Source organism: Colius striatus, chromosome 3 (assembly GCF_028858725.1).
Source record: "Colius striatus isolate bColStr4 chromosome 3, bColStr4.1.hap1, whole genome shotgun sequence".
In the NCBI taxonomy this organism is placed as follows: Eukaryota; Metazoa; Chordata; class Aves; order Coliiformes; family Coliidae; genus Colius; species Colius striatus.
Window position 1 is genome coordinate 38,752,501 of NC_084761.1, and position 9,230 is coordinate 38,761,730.

Genomic DNA, 9,230 nt, shown 5'->3' on the forward strand with positions numbered 1-9,230 from the left:
CTGAGTGTTGTGTAAGGCTACACTCAGCTGTCATGTTTCAGGTCCAGTTGGCTACATAGCACCAGGCAGCCTCTTGCTCAGCCACCTCATACACCCCCACCTTCCTTAGGCTGATGGAGGCCCAAGCAAAATGGGAAGAAAAAAAGATAGCCAAGGATCCTGACAAGGGCAGGGAGAACTTAACAGCAAATGGTTCCAGGCAAAACAGTCTTACTACTTGAGTTAGAGAGGAAAGTAAGAAAAGTTTATTTTACTAACTACTACTACTTTTGGCCTTCGAGGGGAGGCTCAGGTGACCAGCCGCCCTCCGTATTTCACCTTTGGTGAATGGCTCGGGTGACCCTCTCCCCTTCAGCTGTGGCCTTCAGGGGGTGGCTCAATTGACATTCTGGCCTTTGGCTTTGGCATTTGGGGAGTGGCTCCCGTGACTGGCTGGCTGGCTGGGAGTGACTTGTGTTATTAGTCAGCCTTCTGCTTTGGCCTTCAGAGGCTGGCTTGAGTGACCTGCCATCCTTTGAATTTCACCTTTGGGGAGTAGCTCAGGTTACAGGCCAGCCTTTGGCTTTGTCCTTCAGGAGGTCGTTCAGGTGACTGGCAGTCTTCAACTTCGACCTTTGGCTGGGTGGCTTGGATGACCAATCGACCTTTGGCGGTAGCCTTTGGGAGGTGGCTAGGGAAACTGACTGACCTTTGGCTGTGACCTTCTTGGGATGGGATGCAGGCTGCTACCCCTTGTGTTCCATGTAGGTATGAATGATATCATAAGACATGACATCTCCAGAATCAAAAAGGATTTAAAAATCTTGGGAGAGCAAGGGAAGGGTAGGGGGTCCTAGGTTATTTTTTACTCCATCCTGTTCACCAGAGAGAAGGGGGAAGTCAACAACGATAAAATAAGCCAAGTGAACTCCTGGCTGAGATGCTGGTGCCGGCGGGAAGGTTTTGGATTTTATTACAACAGATCTTTTTTTGGTAACTATAACTTGATAGGACAGGATGGAATTAATCTCTCCCATAGGGCAGTGGAATATTTGGGAATAGGCTAGCCAACTTGATAAAGAGGGCTTTAAACTGGGGGGTGGTGGGAGAAGCAATATAGAACAAGCTATCCTTTCTAGCAGGGAAACAGGGCAGGACAGGGAGTGCCATAGTAAGTGCCCCTCATCTGCACATTGTGTTGAGATGCAGAAGGCTGACCACCCTGAGGAAGAGCCAAACCGAGGAGGATCATCCTGCATCTGTCCAGGGAAACCTGTGTTTTTGAGTAAGGCCCTGCGCTGCCTCTACACCAATGCATGCAGCCTGGGAATAAGCAAGAGGAAGTGGAGATGTGGGTGCGGATGCAGGACTACGGTCTCATTGCCGTCACAGAGATGTGGTGGGACAGCTCCAATGACTGGGGCACAGCCATGGAGGGCTATGTATTGTTTAGGAAGGACAGGCTGACAAGGCAAGGAGGTGGAGTTGCTCTCTATGTGAAGGAGCAATTAATGTGTACTGAACTCTGCGTAGGTGGGGATGAGGGGCAGGTTGAGTGCTTATGAGTGAAAATTAAAGGGTGGAGCAAGACAGGCAATATTGTTGTAGCAGTTTGCTACAGGCCAACTGATCAAGGAGGGGGAAGTTGATAAAGCCTTCTACAAACAGCTGAGAGCTACCTCACAATCACAATCCCTGGTCCTCATGAGGGACTTCAGCCTCCCTGATATTTGTTGGCAAAGCCACACAGCCAAGCACACACAGTCCAGGAGGTTCCTACAAATTGTTGACAATAACTTCCTCTCACAGGTGACTGAGGAACCAACGAGGAGGGGTGTACTGCTGGACCTGGTGCTGACAAATAAGGAGGATCTGGTTTGGGATGTGAAGGTTGGAGTCAACCTCAGCTGCAGCGACCATGAGATGGTAGAGTTCAAGATCTTGTGTGGAAAAGGCAGGACACAAAGCAGGACTGTGACACTGGATTTCAGGTGAGCTGACTTTGGCCTCTTCAAAGACCTGCTTGCACGGATCTCATGGTTTAAGATCCTAGAAGATAGAAGTGCCCAAGAGAACTGGACAATCTTCAAGCACCGTTTCCTCCATGCCCAGGATCAGTGTGTCCCAACATGCAAGAAATGAGGAAAAGGAGGTAGGAGGCCTCCATGGATGAGCATGGATCTGCTGGGACAACTCAGGCAGAAAGCAGACATCTATGAGAGGTGGAAACAGGGGCTGACTTCTTGGGAAGAGTATGGGAACATTGCCAGAGCATGCAGAGGTGCAACTAGGAAGGCTAGAGCCCTGCTAGAATTAAATTTAGCCAGGGAAGTCAAGGACAGTAATAAGGCATTTTTCAAATACATCAGCAGCAGGATGGCGAGGGGGAATGTGGGCCCACTGCTGGTGTCTGAGGATGCAGAGAAGGCTGAACTATGGAATGCTTTCTTTGCTTCAGTCTTTACGGCCAAGGCCGGCCCTCGGGAAGCCCAGTTCGGCAAGGATAATAGGATGACCAGGACAGCAGAGGACTTGCCCTGGGTGGAAGAGGAAGAGGTTAAAGACTTGTTGGCCAAGCTGAAGGCCAATAAGTCAATGAGTCTTGATGGGTGCATCCTAAAGTGCTGAGGGAGCTGACGTGATTGCTAAGCATCCATCATTTTTGAACAATCATGGAGGACAGATGAGGTGCCTGAGGACTGGAGAAAGGCCAATGTCACTCCAGCCTTCAAAAGGGGCAGGAAGGACGACCCAGATCGATCAGCCTCACCTCCAGCCCTGGAAAGGTGATGGAACAACTCATCCTGAATGTCGTCAGTAAACAAATGAAGGAAAAGATGGTTATACCCATTCTATGATTCTATGATCGGGGGAGTCAACATGGCTTCACCAAGGGGAAATTCTGTTTAACCAACCTGATAGCCTTCTATGAGTGCAAAGCTGGCTGGCTAGATGAGGGGAGAGCAGCGGATGTCATCTGCCTTGACTTCAGCAAGGCTTTTGACACTGTTTCCCATAACATCCTCATCAGACAGCTCAAGCAGTGTGGCTTGGATGAGTGGATAGTGAGGTAGATCAAGAGCTGGCTGAATGACAGAGCCCAGAGGGTGGTGATCAATGGCACAGAATTGAGTTGGAGGCCTGTGGCCAACAGAGTTCCACAGGGATCGGTTCTGGGGCCAGTCTTGTTCAACATCATCATGAATGACCTGGATGAGGGGACAGAGTGTACCCTCAGCAAGTTCACTGATGACACCAAACTGGGAGGACTGGCTGATTCCCCAGAAGGCTGTACTGCCATTCAGTGGGATCTCGACCAGCTGGAGAGTTGGGCAGAGAAGAACCTCATATGGTTCAAAAAAGTCAAGTGCAGAGTCCTGCATCTGGGAGGGAACAGCCCCGTGCACCAGAAAGGCTGGGGGTCGAACTGCTGAAGGGCAGCTCTGCAGAGAGAGACCTGAGAGTCGTGATTGATAATACACTAAATATGAGCCAGCAACATGCACTCATGGCCAAGAAGCCCAACTTGGGATGCATTGAGTGTAGCCAGCAGGTCCAGGGAGATTCTTCTCCTTTTCCCTGGTCAGGCCTCATCTGGAGTACTGTGTCTAGTTCTAAGCTCCTCAGCTCAAGAGGGACAGGGAACTTATATAGAGAGTCCAGTACAGGGCCACTAAGATGATCAGGGGACTGGAACACCTTTCATACGCAGAAAGGCTGTGGGAACTGAAGCTGTTCAGAAAAGAGGAGACTGAGGGGGGATCTTAATCTTTACAAATATCTAAATAGTGTCAGGAGGTTGGGGCAGCTGTTTTTCCTATTGTAGCTAGCAACAGGACAAGGGGTAATGGAGTGAAGCTGGAACACAAAATGTTCCATTTAAACATAAGAAAAAACTATTTGAGGGTGACGGAACAGTAGCACAAGCTGCCCAGAGGGGTTGTGGAGTCTCCTTCCTTGGAGATCTTCAAGACCCACCTGGACATGTTCTTATGCGACCTGATCTAGGTGGACCTGCTTCTGCAGGGGGTTTGGACCAGATGATCTCTAAAGATCCCTTCCAACCCTACCATTCTATGATTCTATGGCTCCCGTGACCAGCCGGCCCTTGGCTTTCGCCTTTGAGGAGTGACTTGAGTGAGTTGCTCGTCTTCAGATGTGGACTTCGAGGAGTGGCTCAGGGTCACCAGCCAGCTTTCAGTTTTGGACTTCAGCAGGGTGGCTCAGGTGACTGGCTGACCTTCAGCTTTAGGTTTCAGAGGTTGTGGGTCACGTTACCGTCCTGTCTTCAGGTTTATCTTTCAAGGGCTTGCTCGGATGACCAGCCGGTCTTCAACTGTGGCTTTTGGGGGGTGGCTTGGATGACTGACTGGCCTTCAGCTTTGGAATTCGGGGGATATGACTCCCAATACCATCTGGCCTTAATGTTTGGCTTTCGAGGGTTTGCCTGCCTCACTGGCTGGCCTTCAGCTTTGGCCTTTGCGGGATGTGGCTCCCATTACCAGCCAACCTTCGACTTTGGTTTTTTATATGTAGCTTGGGTGACCAACCAACCTTCGACTTTGGACTTCGAGGGGTGGCTCAGGTGTCTGTACAGCCTTCGGCTTTTGGCTTCGTGGCGTGGCTCGGGAGACCAGCTGGCCTTCAGCTTTGGCCTTCGGAGGGATGCTTCCATGACTGGCTGGCCTTCAGCTTTGGCCTTTGGCGCATGGCTTGGGTCATTGACCAACATTCAACTGTGGACTTTGGGGGGTGGCTTGGGTGACTGATTGGCCTTTGATTGTGGCCTTTGGGGCGTGGCTAGGGTTACCGGCTGACTTTCAGCTTTGACCTTCAGGGGGTGGCTCCGGTAACCAGCCTGCCTTCAGATTTAGGCTTTAGGGCATGGCTTGGGTGACAGGCCGACCTTTGGCTTTGGCCTTCAGGAGTTCGTTCAGGTGACTGGTCGACCTTTGACTTTGGCCTTCTTGGGGTGGCTCCCGTGACCAGCCAGCTGTCAGATTTGGACTTAAGCAGGGTGGCTCGAGTGACTGGCTGACTTTTGGCTTTGGCCTGTGGGATGTAGCTTGGGTGACTGGCTAGCCTTTGACTATGGCCTTTGGGGGTGGCTCAAATGACAGTCTGACCGTTGACTTTGGCCTTCGGGGGTGGCTCGGGTGGCTGGCCCACTGTCAGCTTTGACCTTCAGGGCTTGGCTCGAGTGACTGGCCAGCCTTCAACTTTGGCCTTTGGGGGGTGGCTATGGTTACTGGGTTACCTTTGGCTTTGGCCATTGGGGTTTGGCACGGGTGACTGGCCCACCTTCGGCTTTGGCCTATGGGCTCCCATGACTAGCCAGCCTTCAATTTTGGCCTTTGGCTTTGGTCTTCATGGGTTGGTTTGGGTGACCAGCCAGCCTTTGACTTTGGCCTTCAAGAGGGTAGCTCAGATGACAGGCTGGTCTTTGGCTGTGACCTTTGTGGGTGGATCAGGTGACCGTCTGGCCTTTGGCTATGGCCTTTGACAGGTGGCTTGGGTGATGGGCTGCTCTTTGGCTTTGGACTTCAGGGGGTGGCTTGTGACTGGCCTGCCTTCAGCTTTGGTCTTCAGGATTGGATTGGTTGACTGTCTGGCCTTTAGCTTAGGCTTTCTGGGTTTGGCTTGTGTGACCAGCAGGCCTTTTGCTGTGAGCTTCAGGAGGTGACTGTTGTGACTGGCTTGCCTTCACCTTTGGCCTTCATGGGGTGGCTAGTGTAACCAACCAGCCATTGGCTTTGCCCTTTGGGATCTGGCTTGGATGACCGACTGCCCTTAGGCTGTGGCCTTTGGAGTGCGGTTCAGATGACCAGCGGCCTTCAGCTTTGGCCTTTGGGGGGGTTGTTCCTGTGACTGGCGGGCCTTCAGATTTGGCCTTCGGGGCGTGGCTGTGATGACTAGCCATCCTTCGGCTGTTGCCTTCAGGAAGTGGCTTGGGTGACTAGTCAGCCTTTGGCTTTGGCCTTCAGGGGATGGCTCAGGTGAAGGGCTATCAGGACTTTGGCTCAGGTGACCAGCTGGCCTTCAGCTTTGGCCTTTTGGGGGTGGCTCAGGTGAAGGGCCAACTTTCAGGTTTGACCTTCAAAGGATGGCTTGAGTGACTGGCTTGCTTTTGGATTTGGGCTTCAGGGGGTCATTAGGATGTCATTCATGTGTCTGGCCGACCTTCGACTTAGGCCTTTTGGGAGTGGCTTGGGTGACTGGCCAGCCTTTGGATTTAGACTAAGAGGGTAGCAGGGGGCAGGCTGGCCTTCAGCTGTAGCCTTCAGCAGCTGACTCGGGTGACCGGAGCAGGCAAGGTCTGACTGCAAACTTTCCTGTAACTCTCAAGGGTAGTGGAGTGTCCCTCAGGAGCACCTTGTATTTTCAAAAGCAGCTGAGTAGGCAATACACATGCCCCTGGACATTAGCTCCCCCAAGAAAGCTGCTAGGAAAGTAACACTGTGCTAGTTGATGGGCTATCCATGGACCTACCTACCATTGTAGACAAAGACTGATTATGGGCTTTCCTGTAACTGCCAGATGGACTGGTGTGTCTTTGAGTAGCACCCCATATTTTCATTAGGAGTCAAGTAGTCAAAAGGCATGGTCTGGAGATAAGTCCCGCAGTAAAGCTACTACGAAGGTGCTGTGCTGGCTGACAGGCTACCAGGGGACCTACTTACCAGTTTAGGCAACGTATGACTACTAGCTTTCATGTAACTCCCAGGGACCACCCTGTGTCTCTCAGGAGCACCCTGTATTATCAATAAGAGTCGAGCAGGCACAAGACACACCACTGGAAATGGCTCCCCCAGGAAAGCTACTACAAAGGTATCACTGTGAGGGCTGATGGGCCAGCACAATGCGACCTTCCTAGCAGCTTTCCTGTGGGAGGAATCTCCATTAAATGCCTTTTGCCTGCTCGACTGCTATTGAAAATACAGGGTGCTGATAAACAAACATGCCACCATCTGTGGCAGTTACAGGAAAACCCACAGTCAGACCTTGCTTAAACTGGTAGGCAGGACTCTGGGTGACCTATGAGCTAGCACAGTGCTACCTTCCTAGCAGCTTTCCTGTGGGAACTATCTCTTGGGGCATGTCTTGCCTGCTCGGCTCCTTTTGAAAATACAGGATGTTCCTGAGAGAGACATGACTATTCCTGGGAGTTACATGAAAGCCCGAAGTCAGACCTTGCGTGCACTGGTAGGTAGTTCCCCAGGTAGCTCACCAGCTAGCACAGCGCTATATTCCTAGCAACTTTCCTGTGGGAGCTTGCAGGGACCACCTCGATGGATGGGACTCACGGACTGCATATCAGACCAATATGATCAATGCAGAAGCCATTTATTTTAGCATTCAATTCCACTATATATGTTATTCTTTTCTAAATACATGATGTATTCTATTATGATTGGATAGCTCAGTCTGTCGTGCTCTCTTCACGCGCCTAATAGCAAAATATGATTTGTTAAGCTTAACTATCTTGATAGTAGCAGTTTCTACATTCTTTTACCTAATTCCTTCTTTATCTAATTTCTATTTTAAGCTTACACAGTTTCTTTCCCACACACAGCTGCCTTTATATTTACATTCTAATAAGCAACTTGTCCTTGACTATTCTTTAGGCCCACTGTTCACTGTCTGATATAGCCAAAGTCTGAGGCCTGCATCTGAGGACTGCATCTGAGCCTCATGCAGCCTATGGTTTCATATAACCAAAGTCTGGATGGGCCATATGTCCATTTTCCTTTAGGTACATTGCTACAATTCCCCCTTTTTCTTCTTGGACCAACCAGACTCTTTTTACAGCTTTTTCAATTATAACAGTTACACATTTCAGAATCAAAGGTACAATCATGACTATGATGATCAGCAAAATAAACATGGCCTTTTTAAACTATTGACATTAACTATCCTTGTATCCTTGTGAGAATACCCCACAATGATGACAAATTGTCTAACCATTCCCATCTGACACCTGTAAGTGGGATACTCCTTGTCTCAGCTTCTGTATACTGGCATGAATCAATTCTGAATGATCTGATAAGTTCATGCAGCACATTCTGCAGAGTTGGATGTCTGATACTACTTACATCACTAATCAAGCCTTCTAATGCTATTGAAGTTTGATTACCTTGTTTGATAAGCCAGCATCCTAATTTGCGTAGCTGAGTTAATGAAGCAGATACTCCTACATTTGGAGCAAATATGCTAGTTGCTATCACTGCTGAGGGAGACTAAAAGGTAACATGGTCATCACATTTATGACAAATTACATGGTGTCACGGCCAACAGTTTTTATAGTCATTGAGGCAATGGATTGAGAGTGGATCAGTTGGTATTTTCCTCAAAGGCGTTGTCTCCACTGTCTTTCTGGCCACTCAGTTCTGGATCATGCAATTGATATGACTTAGTCCACTTTGCTGGAATCCACCATGGTCCTTGATCTGCAATGACACACATAAAACCTTGGCCTGTTAATTGTACTTCTGCAGGTCCTTTCCATTGATCTGTTTTTAAGTCTTTATATTGAAGCAATATTTTAGAGTCTGTGTTTTCCCTTCCCGAACTCAACGCTTGTCCATGTACTACCACAAGCTATTCATCCCTGTTTCCTGCCAATCATAAAAAATTCAGTACATAAATCACCTTCTGTAGTCTATCATGAAGAGATAGTCCACTTTCTTCCCTTTTTTGTTTTTCAAGCATCTGTTTAATCATGTAATGGCTCCTCTCGATGATGGCCTGACCTGTTGGAGAATGTGGAATACCTGTTGTATGTCAAACTCCCAAGAGTTGTAAGAAGTGATGAAGTCACTGAGTGACATATCCAGGACCATTATCTATCTTTATTTCTTGAGGTACTCTCATTGCGGCAAAACTACCTCTCAAATGTTAATCACATGTTTAGCTGATTCACCTGTCAGGGCTGTAATCCATATCATAGCAGAAAAAGTATTAATAGTAACAGGCACATATTTTAGTTGACTAAATTAATGTGAGTAATGTTCACTGCCATAATGGCAGTGGTCCAAGACCTAGAGGGTTAATTCCAGTGCCAATGCCTGTTCCTGCTTTCTGGCAGTCAGGACAGGACTGTACAATACCAATGGTGTCATTAAGAGATATTTGAAACTGTTTGTGTAGTATTTTAGCATTTTGGTGAAAAAAGAATGAGCTTGTCGGGCTTGAGTAAAACAATCTACCAGAGGACCTGACCAGGCTGGAGCTACCAACCTGTCAGCTTGATC